The sequence below is a fragment of the Peromyscus californicus genome, unplaced genomic scaffold, assembly GCF_007827085.1.
Source record: "Peromyscus californicus insignis strain IS unplaced genomic scaffold, ASM782708v3 Scaffold_8__1_contigs__length_139910024, whole genome shotgun sequence".
In the NCBI taxonomy this organism is placed as follows: domain Eukaryota; kingdom Metazoa; phylum Chordata; class Mammalia; order Rodentia; family Cricetidae; genus Peromyscus; species Peromyscus californicus.
The window spans coordinates 47,982,668-47,996,612 of record NW_026294606.1 but is presented as its reverse complement, the minus strand read 5'-3'; positions in this window follow the sequence as shown (position 1 = coordinate 47,996,612).

The following is a 13,945-nucleotide window of genomic DNA, read 5'->3' as shown; positions in this document are numbered from 1 at the left end:
ATTAACAGAAATGGGCTGAGTTTAAGTGTAAGAGCTAATTAGTAGTAAGCCTGAGCTAATGGCCAAGGCAGTTTTAAACAATATCAAGCCTCTATGTGATTATTTTATAACCAGGCCACGGGACTGCAGGGCCCAAGCAGGACCAGAAAAACTTCTAGCTACATATGGATACATGTGTATATTTGTATATGCATGTGTATATGAGTATATGTGTGAGTGTGTTTGCATGTGTATGAATGTATATATGTGGGTGTATATATGTATGTGCATGAGTATTTATGTGTACATTATGTCTGTATGTGTGTGTTTCTGTGAATGTATATGCATGTGCATGCATTTGCATGAATGTATGTGCACTAGTGTGTGCATGTATGTATGCAAGTTTATGTGTAAATATCTTCTTGTATGTATGTGTACAAGTTTGTGTAAATGTCTCTGTGTATATATGCGTGTTTGTATGTATATGTATGTGTTTTTGTATATTTATGTGTGAGCACATGTGTTCGTGTATGCTTGTGTGTATGAATATGTGTGTGTATATATATGAATGTTGTTGGGGTTTTCTAGCTCTTTTGGGGGGCCCTCCACCCAGCTCCCAAATAAGACACACATGGAAGTTTATTCTTAATTACAAATGCCCAGCCTTAGCTTGGCTTAGTTTCTAGCCAGCTTTACCTCTGGGCTTTTCCCGTTCTCTTACTTCTGTAAATCTTACTCTTACTCAGTGGCTTGCTGTGTAGCTGGGTGGCTGGCCCATGATGTCCTCCTCCTTCTCTGGCTGCTTCTTTCTTTTTCTTACCAGATTTCTCCTTCTATATATTCTTTCTGCCTGCCAGCCCCGCCTATCCTTTCTCTTGCCTTGCTATTGGCTGTTCAGCTTTTTATTAGACCATCAGGTGTTTTAGACAGGCACAGTAACACAGCTTCACAGAGTTAAACAAATGCAACATAAACAAAAGTAACATACCTTCAAATAATATTCTACTACATATCAATGTGTGTGTTTGTGCATGTGTGTGATGTGTGTGTTGGGCATCAAACCCAGGGCTTCATATATGCTGACCAAGTATTCTATTAGTTGAACTACTTCCCTACCTAAAAAGTTTTTTGGTTTTATTTGCTGTGGGATGGTCTGTATGGCAAATTATATGTAATTTTACTTTGTTAAGGTTAAAACCTTCCTTTTTGAAAAAAAAAAAGGGGGGGGGAAGTGCTGTGGGATGGTCTGTATGGCAAATGTGTTGCTGATTAGTCAATAAATAAAACACTGATTGGCCATTGGCTAGGGAGGAAGTATAGGCGGGACAAGGAGGAGAATAAAGCTGGGAAGTGGAAGGCTGAGTCAGAGAGACACTGCCAGCCGCCACGATGACAAACAGCATATGAAGATGCCGGTAAGCCACGAGCCATGTGGCAAGGTATAGATTAATGGAAATGGATTAATTTAAGATATAAGAACAGTTAGCAAGAAGCCTGCCATGGCCATACAGTTTGTAACCAATATAAGTCTCTGTGTTTACTTGGTCGGGTCTGAGTGGCTGTGGGACTGGCGGGTGAGAGAGATTTGTCCTGACTGTGGACCAGGCAGGAAAGCTCTAGCTACATTTATTTTTGTGTCTATCTCTAGAAACTTAATTCACAGCTTTGCAATGCAGCAAGTTCTCTACCGCTGAGCTTTGCTTCTAGCTCTCCCTTCCTGACTCTTTGGGCCATATTTTGTATGTCCAGAACTTCTTCTACTACCCACCTCAAAGGAAACCTCCAGGACCTGTATCTTTAACCAGAGACACCTTCTGAAATATTTCATGTGTATTTGTCAAGGCTTCCTAGGAGTTTTCTCAAAGAGTGTGAGAGAAATGAAGCATGGCTCATTTACGTTAGAAAATAAACCACATAGCAATGAATAATAAAAAACAGGAAGTACTACTTAAAACCAAAAATGACAAAATATTTTGAGATTGAAAATAAAAGACTATACAAACATGATTTATATTTGATTTATTTATATCCATCTATAATGGCATTAGGGCAGAACAAATGCTAACAACCCAGTGTCCATCCTGCAGCCAAAGGTTGGGTGTCAGGGCCTAGCCACATAACAGAGCAGTCCTCCCTCTGGGATTTCCACCGGAAAGGTGATGATGCCTCCAGGACAGGCACTGTAGTAGTCACCTCTTCAGAAAATGTGGGAGTGCACTCCTCTGACATGGGATAGAGAGAAAACAATGCTTTTACTGACCCTTAGGCATTCAACCCTCTGCTTTGGACACCAGAGGATGGTTGAGGAATGGTTCACCACACAAAGTAATTCTGCATGGGACACTGGCTGGTATCCTCTAATACAATTCAATTCTGACACTACCTGGACAGCATCAGAACCTACAAGCTGAGTGCTTAGTCCCTCAAGTCTATCCCTCACTTCATGTCAGATGACAGCTAGGCACAGTAGATTCTTACATATAATTCTGCTGATTAAAGTCCCAGGGCTTGGGGAGGAGCTGTAGCTATATCAAACATTCTACAAGGCTAACTGACTGACTGAAAGGTCAGTAATTGTGGAGAGCTGGGATATTAAAGGTTGGGATCCAGATTTGTCTTAGGCTATCTTTAGTTCTCTTAATAGTCATTGATTTTCTGCCTGTGTTTGACCCAGCACCCTTGTGACTATTAGGTAAATCCTTTTGGAATGTATAGGCCCCTAGTATCTACCAATGCAAACATTAAGGAAGTCAAGACAGAATCTGAAGCCTACAGCAGAGATGTTACTGCTTTGATGTAACGGGTCTACCTAATAGCTCCACCAATGTATTTGAAAAGTGCCCTGATATATGGCTTTCTTTGTTCCATGACCACAAAAACTTCATGTCTCCATATCGGAACACAGTGTTTGGGGCAAATGAATCTGTGTTCCCAGGCCAAGATCATTCATAGGTGGCTCCAGAATTACCTGTCTCTTACTTTCTTTGAGGTGAGAACTTTGGTTTTGCATTGGCAATCCAACTGCATACAGATCAGGGTCCCCATTTAGAAGAACAGGGAATGGAAACAGGTTTGAAAGGACAGGTACCCCAAAGCAGCAATTCTGAGAATGTCCTTGCAGGAGACCAGGAAATCCAGAGAGAGTCATGATTCCTTGCTCCTTGTTATCTCTTAGCCTTGCTTGGAATTTTTGAGGACCTGGCTGAAAGAGAGAGAAGGGACCTAGATACCTATGGCTGAGCCAACTGGGCTGATCCTGTTATTCCCTCTCCAGCCTCCCACAGTCTCTGTCACACATCTTCAGACTAGCACTTTGCCGGGATGCCTCTCCCAGGGACAGTCTGTCTTCCTCTATAGCTCAGTGGTAGAGTACCTGCTCTGAGTTTGATCCCCAGTGCTGCACCACCCCCAAAGTACAGATGAATCACTGATTACATGTGTAAGTTCAGCTGTCTGGAAGCTGCCCCCTGCCCTATCCCTTTTATTTCAGGTTTTCATACAGACTTTGTAGCGTAAATCAGATTGATCAAGGGAAGGAGAGAGCTCATTGAGGGAGGGAGCAATACAGAGAAGCTTGGAGGTGTTTCAGGCCTGGCCTGTGGCAGGGGTAGGCAAGACCTTTTGTAGGCCACTTATGAGTATTCCCGTTCCCAAATTTAACTTGGATTGTTGTTGTTTTTATTGTTTCTTTGAGACAGGGCTTCTCCATGTAGTCTTGAATGTTCTGGAACTCGATATACAGACTTGGCTGGTCTTCTACTCACAGAGATTCTCTTCCTCTCCTTTCTCAAGACTGAGATTAAAGGCCTGTGCCTCCATGCCCTGGCTTTAACTTGGTGTGTTTTAAGCATGCTCCTCTGGTTGAATGAAGCCAGTTGAGTGAGATCTTCCTGTCTTTGCCCTGCTGATTCCTTTCAGATATTAATCTCTGGACTCTTTGGATTCACACTGTTCCCTACTCCCCTGTCAGTCAGCTAGGAGCTGTTTTCATCCTGACTTTTGGTTCCATTGTACAGACTCTGCAAAGAGAAGAAAAAGAAAATCACTCTGCCTCCTGACAACTCACATTTTATGGGTGAAAGCGAAATTCCACAGGGCAGATATGACATGTGAAATGTGTATACTTTTTCTCTTCCATGTTTCCTGGGACACAAACACTCTCTGGAGTGAAAACAGTATGCTTGGGCAATGATGTGGCTCAGGGTACCTAGGCAGCTTCAGGATTGAGGCTGATTGCCAGAAAGACTTTCATCTCCACTCTTAACCTCCAAAACAGGGGAGGGGACCACAGTATAAGCTTTAGAACTTCTAGTCAGCCTAGGCCCAAATCTTAAACCCATTAACAGTTCTGTTTCTGCTCCCGAGTTACCTCCCACAGTGATTTCATTTCTACTGGGACCCTCGAATAATCCATCTGGGTCAGACACACCTAGGTCAGGATAAAGCAGCACTCACCCAGGCAGACACTTCCCCCACCCCGCTTTTTTTTTCATCTGTTCCTCTTTGGAGGGCCTTCCTCGTGAGCTAACACAGGCTTTGGTGTTCGAGCAGAATCTAATAGAATAGAACAGAGTAGAATTCATCAAGAATCTCTGAGCTAAGCTGGGCATTGGTGGCGCATGCCTTTAATCCCAGCACTCAGGAGGCTGAGGCAGGTCGATCTCTGTGAGTTCAAAGCCAGACTGGTTTACAGAGCGAGTTCCAGGACAGGCTCCAAAGCTACACAGAGAACACCTGTCTTGAAAAACCAAAGCCAAAAAAAAAAAGAATCTCTGAGCTAGGTGGAAACCTAGCATTCAAATTGGCTGCTTCAATCACTCTGGGTAACAGACCACTCCCAGCAAGATGGGCTCACTTTAAACCATGCTAAAGAGACAGGCAGTTCTTTTTGTGAGATACTGTACTTTTCCTCCCCAGAACCCCCACCCTAGTGTAGAAACATAGAGGCCACAGGCATGTAAAGGTCGTAAGTCTGCCGGATTTTCTGAGTTCAATAATTTCCTTTCTGTCTTTCCTTAATGCTTTGGGATTCTTTCCCCTTCCTCAAGCTTCCCTCCCACCATGTGACTGCTTGTCTGCTGTGTGGTGACCCTCATACCTACCTCAGTGGCACGGCCTTTTCCCTTCTCTTCTCCATTCTCCTCTGGGCAGCAGTTGACATTGACAACTTGCCTGCCCTAGGGTTTTTCATCTAAACATGAATGAAGTTGATCTTGTGCTTCTGTTTGAGTCCATTCAATTATTTTATCAGTGAGACTAACGGTGCCAGAAAGGAACCCGTTCTCCCTTGTATCACTGGCACCCACTAAGAAGCGATTTGCCTGCTTTTGGCTTCTATACATCAACCTAGAGGGGCACTAGCCCTGTGTTAGTCTGCTTTCTGTTGCTGTGAGGAAACACCGTGACCATGGCAATTTATAGAAGGGTTGCGTTGGCTGGCGGTTCCGGAAGGATAAGAGTGTGTTATGGTGGGGAAGCATGGAAGCAGACGGCAGACAGGGTGGCTGGAGAGGAAGTTAAGGCCTCAGTTTGAACTTCAAGCATGGAGACACCATAGGGTACTGAACATAGCCCAAGTCTTTTAACTCCCAAAGGTCACCCTCCAGTGACTACTTCCTCCAACCTCTCAGCCTGTCCAATAGTGCCACCAACTGGGGACCAAGATTTAAATGGCCAAGATTATGGGAGACATTCATTGAAAGCACAGCAGGCCTCTTGTCTAAGGACAGAGAAGGACTGGGAACTGGGTGGGCTGCACGGGCACTTTCTTAGTCTACTTTTGTTCCTCTAACAGGATCTCTCACAGGACTGCTTCTCCCCTCCACGTTACCCAAAGGCCTGTCTTACCTGTTCCGTGAGACAGGGAAGCCCAGCTAGAGGTAAACGAATTCATGGTTAGCCTGGTTTTTCGAAACTTTCTCTCCTAAAAAAGTTGTTTTTCACTGTTGACAGTTTATCGTCTATATAATGAGTTTTAGTTGCTTTTACCCCTTGTTCTCTCACTGGGATCTTCCTCTCAACAAGTCTCCCCACTGCCCTGGCTCAGGTCTTTTTGTATGTCACCTACTGAAGAGCTAAGTTTTGGGTAAAAACCTTTTTTTTTTTTTTTTTTTTTTTTTAAATTCTAACTCACTCTCCTTCTGCTTTCTCTTCCCTTAGGAAATGATTAAAATGCTTTGACTTTCTGAAGCAAATGAATGACAAATGATATAAGGAAATATCTCAGAAAAAATAATGCCATAATGTTATATTATGCTGTACAAACAGTAAATAATCTGTGTAAAATGGTTAGCATCGTGCCTGAATTATACAAACACAGAATTAACAGCAAAATGCTTTTTACTATCTTCCCGCAGGTGTTATTTTAAGGGTTATTCACAATACATGTAAAATGTTTGACATAATAATAGTTATTCAGGGAATAAAGTCTGCTATAATGAAGAAAAATGGTTCAACTCAATGTAAACAATATATTTATGAATAAATAGGTTTAAGATATTAAATAGCAACATATATTAATGAGCATAGATTTTAGATGAGAAATTTTGCTACAAATACTATTTTTTCAAAACTTTTGAAATTTGTCTTCTCTATAGATAATTTTTTTACCCTACTGTAAACCACATTCTGAGGTAAGTTAAAGTATACCCTTGGTTGGTCTTGGCCTTCATACCATGTCAACGAAAATTGTGATTTACCTCTTTGGAAGAACACATGACATATGACACTGGCCATTAAGTCATCAATACGTTAGACTGGATAGAGTTACTTACTTTATCTAAATATAATAGCAAGGGGAAAAAAGAAGAAAAACTATACATGGTGCTGTAGTGAGGGAGGGCAAATTCAGAGACCTGGGCTTTTAGAAATGTTCCCACAAAGGCTGAGTGAGTCAGACTTCTCAGAAGCAAAGCATTTCTTCTAGCTTCTTGGTATTGGCCTAAATCTTCTAGTCTGACCTTCAGATGTTACAACCGAGGACACAGTTCCTCTTCCAATGAGAGCAAGTGTGGCTCCTTCCACTGCGCCGGAGAGCGTGGGAGGGCTGTTCCTCTGTCTTCCTCCTTCCACCTTATCTCTGTCTCTTGCTCCCAATCACCATCGCTGGACCTATGTTTTCCTCTTTTACAGGAACCCCCACCAGTAATTATACATGTTGAGTGCTCTGGTACACACAGACACACAGACACACACACACACACACACACACACACACACACACACACACACACACACACACGCTTGCTCTCTTGTTTGCTACCACCATCTTTGTATGTATGCTTCCTTTTTACAGGATAATTACCATCAACAATAAAATGCATTTATATCTCTCTCTGCCCCCACCCCCATCTCCCATCTACTCCTCTAGTCTCTCTTTCTTCCAGATTCGATCTCAGTTCTTCATTCCCTGGCAGAGGAAAACCCTTTGGAAAGTTCTCTCTAGGAATGCTGCCTCTACCAACTGAGCAAACATTTATTCTTCAGCCCACTCCAATCTGTCATCTGCCACCAACACTGAAATGAAATTGCTTTTGTCACTGTCACAAATGAATTCCATTTGCTACAATCCCTAGGTGCTTTTAAAAACTACGTATTTTTGATTTTATGTGTGGTGGGGCATAAGGAGAGAGGGGGGAAGAGGGAGAGGATATATGTGCACATGAGTGCCTGTGACTTGGGAGGTCAGTGACAATGGATCCTTCTGGAACCAGAGTTACAAGCAATTGTGAGCTCTGATGTGGCTTTGGAACCCAGCTGAGGTCCTCTGAAAGAGCGGCAGGTGCTCTTAACTGCAGAGCCCTCTCTCCATTAGGTGATTTTAATCTCTTTTACTCCACTTCCTAGCAGCACCCGAACCCATGCGATTCCTCCAGAGAAGGTATCTCTTTGCATTGCAGCAGCACAGGATGATACCCTCTCACTGAGCTCCCCTCTCCAGCTGCCTGCAGAACTGTCTCTTTCTTAAGCACCAGCCCTAGATAATCTTATTCATCCCCATGCTTGAAACTCCCCACACCAGCTCTTCCAAATGCAGACACTCAGTTTAGTTGGATGGCTTGTTGAAATGTGAAATCCTCGCACCCCCCCCCCCCCCCCACACACACACCCTATAACTTGCCTTTGCCTCACTCAGGCTTCATTATGGTCCCTAAACTAAAAGACTGGGAATAAAGCCATGCTTTTGAGACAGTGTAGAAAGATAGGGAAATAAAGGAGGGAAAGTGGGGAGGAGGGGTGGGGGTAGGGCGAGATAAAGCCCTTCACCCTGGGATCTTCACCTTGGGATCTTCACCTTGGGGTCTAGTTTGCCTTTCCTGTTGAGAGTCAAGACACTTAAATACAATTGATAAAGCCAAGATTGTCTACAGAGGTAATATGTGTTTTCCTGAAACTATCTCAAACAAGATGCTAAAAACAAGTGAATTCTTTTTTTTACATTATTATTATTATTATTATTATTATTATTATTATTATTATTATTAAGAAATTTTCTATTGGTTTTACATACCAACCACAGATTCCCCTGTTCTCCCTCCTCCTGCCTGCCAGCCTTCCCTGCTCCAACTCACCCCCATTCCCACCTCTTACAAGGCAAGGTCTCCTATGTGGAGTCAGCAGAGCCTGGTACATTCAGTTGAGGCAGGTCCAAGCTTCTCCCTCTGTACCAAGGCTGTGCAAAGTGTCTCACCATAGTGCCGGCTCATGCACTAGGGACGGGTTCCGATTCCACTGCCTGGGGGCCCCCTAAACTGTTTAAGCTAAACAACTGTCTTGCCTATCCAGAGGGCCTAGAGGGATTCTATGAGCAAGGGACATGGAGACCATGATGGGAAAAAGTACAGAGACAACTAGCCAAACTAGTGGAAACCCATGTACTGCATGTGTGGACCAATAGCTGAGGAGCCCCCATGGTATTGGACTAGGCCCTCTGGATAGGTAAATTATTCTTAATCAGGGACAGAATGTTTATAGCTTGGGTTTTACCAAATTAAACCCTTAAATCTAAACAGGGTATGTTATAAAACCACTGGGCAGTTTCATGCATAAAAAAAAAGGTTTTAAAACCAAATTTGCTTTATTCTTGATAATTGCATCCATGTGTATAACACACACACACACACACACACACACACACACACACACACACACACACATACCTCCTGTATTGTGGAATAATCCTTTTGTACACTGTGAGGATGTATCTTTGCCAAGGAACATTCTAATTGGTTTAATACAGAGCTGAATGACCAATAGCTAGGCAGGAAGAGGTTAGGTGGGACTTCCAGGCAGAGAGAGAGGAAGAAGAGATGAATCTAGGTACTGGAAGATGCCAGAGGAGACAGAGAGGAAGCAGGACATGTAGGAGGAGACGGAAAAGCCCAGAGCCATGTGACAGCATGTAGATTAATAGAAATGGGTTAATTTAAGTTATAAGAGCTAGAAACAAGAGTTAGAAACAAGTCTAAGCTAAAGCCAGGCTTTCATAATTAATAAGTCTCTGTGTTATGATTTGGGACTGGCAGTCCCAAAAAGCCTGCCACACTCCTGTTTCTCTCTTCAAGCTCCAATATCTGCCCTGTTCCTGTCTTTGTTTGCTCCCTTATTGCTGTGATGAACACTACCCAGGGACAGATAGTCCTGGATAGTGTAAGACAAGCAGGCTGATTAAGCCATGGAGAACAAGCCAGTAAACAGCTTTCATTCATGGTCTTTGCTTTGGTTCCTGTCTCTAGGTTCCTGCCCTAAGTTCCTGCATTAGCTACCCTCAACAGTGGACTTGTGAGCTGAATTAAACCCTTTCTTCTCCAAGTTGCTTTTGGACATAGCATTGATCATAGCAATCAAGAAGCAAACCAGGACAGAAATTAGTACCAGGATCACAGGATATTATTGGTGTGGCACACTTGGCCATGTTGATTTCAGGCACCTTTGAAACTTTGGGCTAGAAAAAGCCATTGGATACTTAGAGCTTAGGCTGTTGTGGGAGCTTGGAAGGTAGGAATGGTGAAAGAGATGTAGACAATGGAGGCCTGGCTTATGAAGTTTACAGGAAACAGACTATCAGGGATGTTTATGTGATACTTTGAATTAAAGATTTGTGGTTTCTGCATTAGCTGGGACTGAAGAATCAGTTGTGATTAAAAAGAGAACAGGATATGAGCTGGGTATTACGTGATTCACCAAAGCATAACATTAGACGTTGTTCACAGCAGCAATCCTTATCAAATGGAACTAGTATGTATGATTGGGCAGGTCCTGAGGGGGCATAAGCAAGTTGTACAAAGAGGTTGCCCAAATGTCTAGTTCCTACTCCTATTACAATACGCTCTGGACCCAAGCATTGGCCAATTTGCTTATGGGGTATGTTCTATGATGAGTTGACTGAGAAAGAGAAAATTAGGACCTTTTTTACCGACAGCTTTACACACTATGCTGTTATCATCCAGAAGTGGACAGCTGCAGCATTGCAGCCCCTTTCTGGAACAACTGTGAAGGACCTTACTGGAGAAAAATCTTCACAGTGGGCAGAATTTCAAGCAATGAACATTGTTGTACATTTTTCTTGGAAGGAGAAATGGTCAGATATGTGACTGTAGTCAATGGTTTTACTGGATGGTCAGGAACTTGGAAGGAGCATGATAGAAAATTGGTGAGAAAGACATTTGGGCAAGAAGTACATGGATAGATCTCTCCAATGGGCAAAGGGTGTGAAAATACTTGTGTACCATGTAAATGCTCATCAAGAGCGACTCCAGAAGTGTTCAATAATCAAGTAGACAAGATGATCTGTTCTGTGGACAGCCTCTTCCCAAGACCATCCCGTTGTCCAGTAGGCCCGTGAACAAATTGATCATGGTGGCAGAGATGGAAGTTTGCATGGACTCGACAAAATGGACTTTTACTTACTAAGGCTGACTCAGCTACAGCTGCTGCTAAGTGTCAAATCTGCCCATATCAGAGACCAACACTGAACTTCTGATATGGCACTATAACCCAGGGTGACCAGTCAGTGACCTGGTGGCAAGTTGGTTACATTGAACAACTTCCATAACTTGAGGAGTCAACATTTTGTCCTTACTGGACTGCTTATTCTGGCCATGACTTTGCTTCTCTGCATGTGATGCTTCGCCCAAAGTAATTTCAAGCAGCATTACTTCTGACTATGGAATCCATTTCACAGCTAAGGAAGTGTGTCTGGAATGCAGGAGATCCTTTGGGGTGTCTCTTGGTGTTCCGTGTCCTGTGATTAAAGTCAATATGAAACTATAACATATCCAGGCAGGATGATGAATAGACCAGACCCTTCAGGTCACCTCTCCAGGTAAATAACCAAGATATGCTAAAGTGCTTCCCAAGGGTTGGAAGAAATACAGGATAGGATAGCAGAGGGAAGGGAGTTATAAATATCAGCTGAGGCCACATGACCAGTTGCAGAAACAAGGATTGTTTCTGCACCCTGCTGCTGTGGATTCCTATGCTTATATTAGAACAATTATTTCCAAGCTTTCATTGTGGACCAGGGACCAAGGGATCTCCAGGAGACATCTGGGCTTCCTGGCACCAGATTTGGACTGCTGGGGCACCCAGTCTGTGGAATGAGCAACTACCAGTAGTTGCCCTATTCCTCAGTGAGAGACAGTCATTATCAGGCCAATCTGACTGCTGAGGTGCCCAACCTCCAGGACCAAGTAACTACCAGGTTCTCAGCTCTCAGGTGTGAGGTGGCTGCTGCTGTCACTATGTAGTTCTGGCTGTTCTGTCACTCACTATAAGACTAGGCTGTCCTCAAACTCACAGAGATCTGCATTTCTGTTTCCCATGTGCTGGGACTAACGGTATGCATCACCATACCCAACTTAAAAAACCAACCAAACAAACCACTAAGTCCAGTTAGTATTGGCATATGTGCATGGGTGGGGCCATCCAAGAAATTTTTAAGAAAAATTACATAAACTTAAATTCACATATTTCCACAAAGTTTTTAAACTTTAACTTTTAAATTTTGTTTAATAATTTTTTTGTTGGATATTATATTAATGTAACATAGAAAATTGTAGGAAGAAATATCTAAGGATGAATATGACACCTAAGGACATCTCTTTTCCACAGGTGAGTAAATCTGTTTTCCCTTATTCTTTTTTATTTTCTGTTTTGTCTGAGACACGGTCTCTCTATATAGCCCTGGCTGTCCTGGAACTCACTTTGAGAATCAGGCTGGCATCAAACTCAAGGAGATCCGCCTGCCTCTGACTCCTGAGTGCTGGGATTTATTTTTCCCTTATTCTTAAATATCACAATAATTTTGCTTCACTTAGCATCATCCTGAAATTCTGTTCTGTGGTATAGTCAAGAATTTGCCTTAATTTTACATTTTATTTACTTATTTAGTGTGTGTGTGCACTTTCCTAGTCTCAGGTGTGGATGTCAGAGTATTTCTGAATTTGGATTTACAGTCTATAACTCAAGAAGCTTGGTTTAGCAACTCATCCTTGAAAAGTCAATTAAAACAGCCAAATTAATAGCAAAACAAAGAAAAGAGATTTATTCAATGTGGGATTACTCACATTGGGAAGAAGGCCCAAGAGATTCAGGGAGACACCCCCGCCCCTCCCGCCATCTTCAGGGCCCTGAAATGAGATTCAAGTTTAAACAGAGGGCCAGGAATATGTACATTTTACCAGTCCCATTCAAGTTATGGCCCTGCCAATCATCTGGGCTTCATTCTTAACTTGCAAGGCAGTCTTACAAATCAGAGTTGTGTGAAATATCTTTTCTGGGAGTCAATACATTCCTCTGCCTGGCATCAAGTTTCAGTGTTTTCCTTCTTCCACCAAGAGATCACTGATGTTCATTGTCTTAACAGTCCGGCAGCTAAAGGAAGGGAAAGGGAGCTTCCTGGCCTGCTGGCAGCAGTTATGGGCCGACTACCCACTACCTGATGTTTGCACCTTCTGGTCTCTATACCACCAAATGATCACCAAATCTAGTTTGTCCTGTTTCTGAAATAGGACAATTTCCATTAGTTTTATATATATCCTATCTATATATCCCATTATATCTCTCTATATCACCGTCATGGTCTGTACTACATCACTTGGTCCAGGTAACTAACTGCCAACCTGTATTCTAAGTCCTTTCTTGCCCCACTCCCATGCATTTCCCTTCCTGTCTCTCTAAATTAAATGTCTTTGGAGACAGAGGATAAAGTCAAGTTATTGCTCACTAACTGCTGTGCTTGAGAAGGAAAGAGAAAAACAATATGATTGGAGTTTTGCTGAAGCAACTTGATTGTTTTCAAAGTGGTAAAGCAGGGTACAGATTTAGCTGGTAGGGGTGGGTGTGAGTGGCAAGTGGAGATGGGTGTGAGTGGCAGGTGGAGATGGGTGTGACTAGCAGGGGAAGATGGCTGTGATTAGCAGTGCTTTTAATGTTCTAACCTCAAAATATTAGTTTGTAAAGTAGCTATATTTACTGAATACGCAAACCAAGCTAGGCTACCAGAGAAGCAAATCTAAGGAGAAAGACTGAAAATGTTGAGGTTGTGATGTGTTCAAGGTTTAAGTGATATTCTAATGGACAACTTGTACTACTTGGATATTAGAGAGCAGGGTAGAAAGGAAAATTAGACTTGGAGGCACAGACACAAAAGCTATCACTGAGTTTAAAATATGGAAAGGAGCCGGGCGGTGGTGGCGCACGCCTTTAATCCCAGCACTTGGGAGGCAGAGCCAGGCGGATCTCTGTGAGTTCGAGGCCAGCCTGGTCTCCAAAGCGAGTTCCAGAAAAGGCGCAAAGCTACACAGAGAAACCCTGTCTCGAAAAACCAAAAAAAAAAAAAAAAAAAGAAAAAAAAATATGGAAAGGAGAGGATGGCACAGTGAAAAAAAATTATGTCACATCTAAAAAAATTCAAAAGAGAATTAATTTTGACTAAGATAAGGGGAAATAATGAGTATCATTCCTG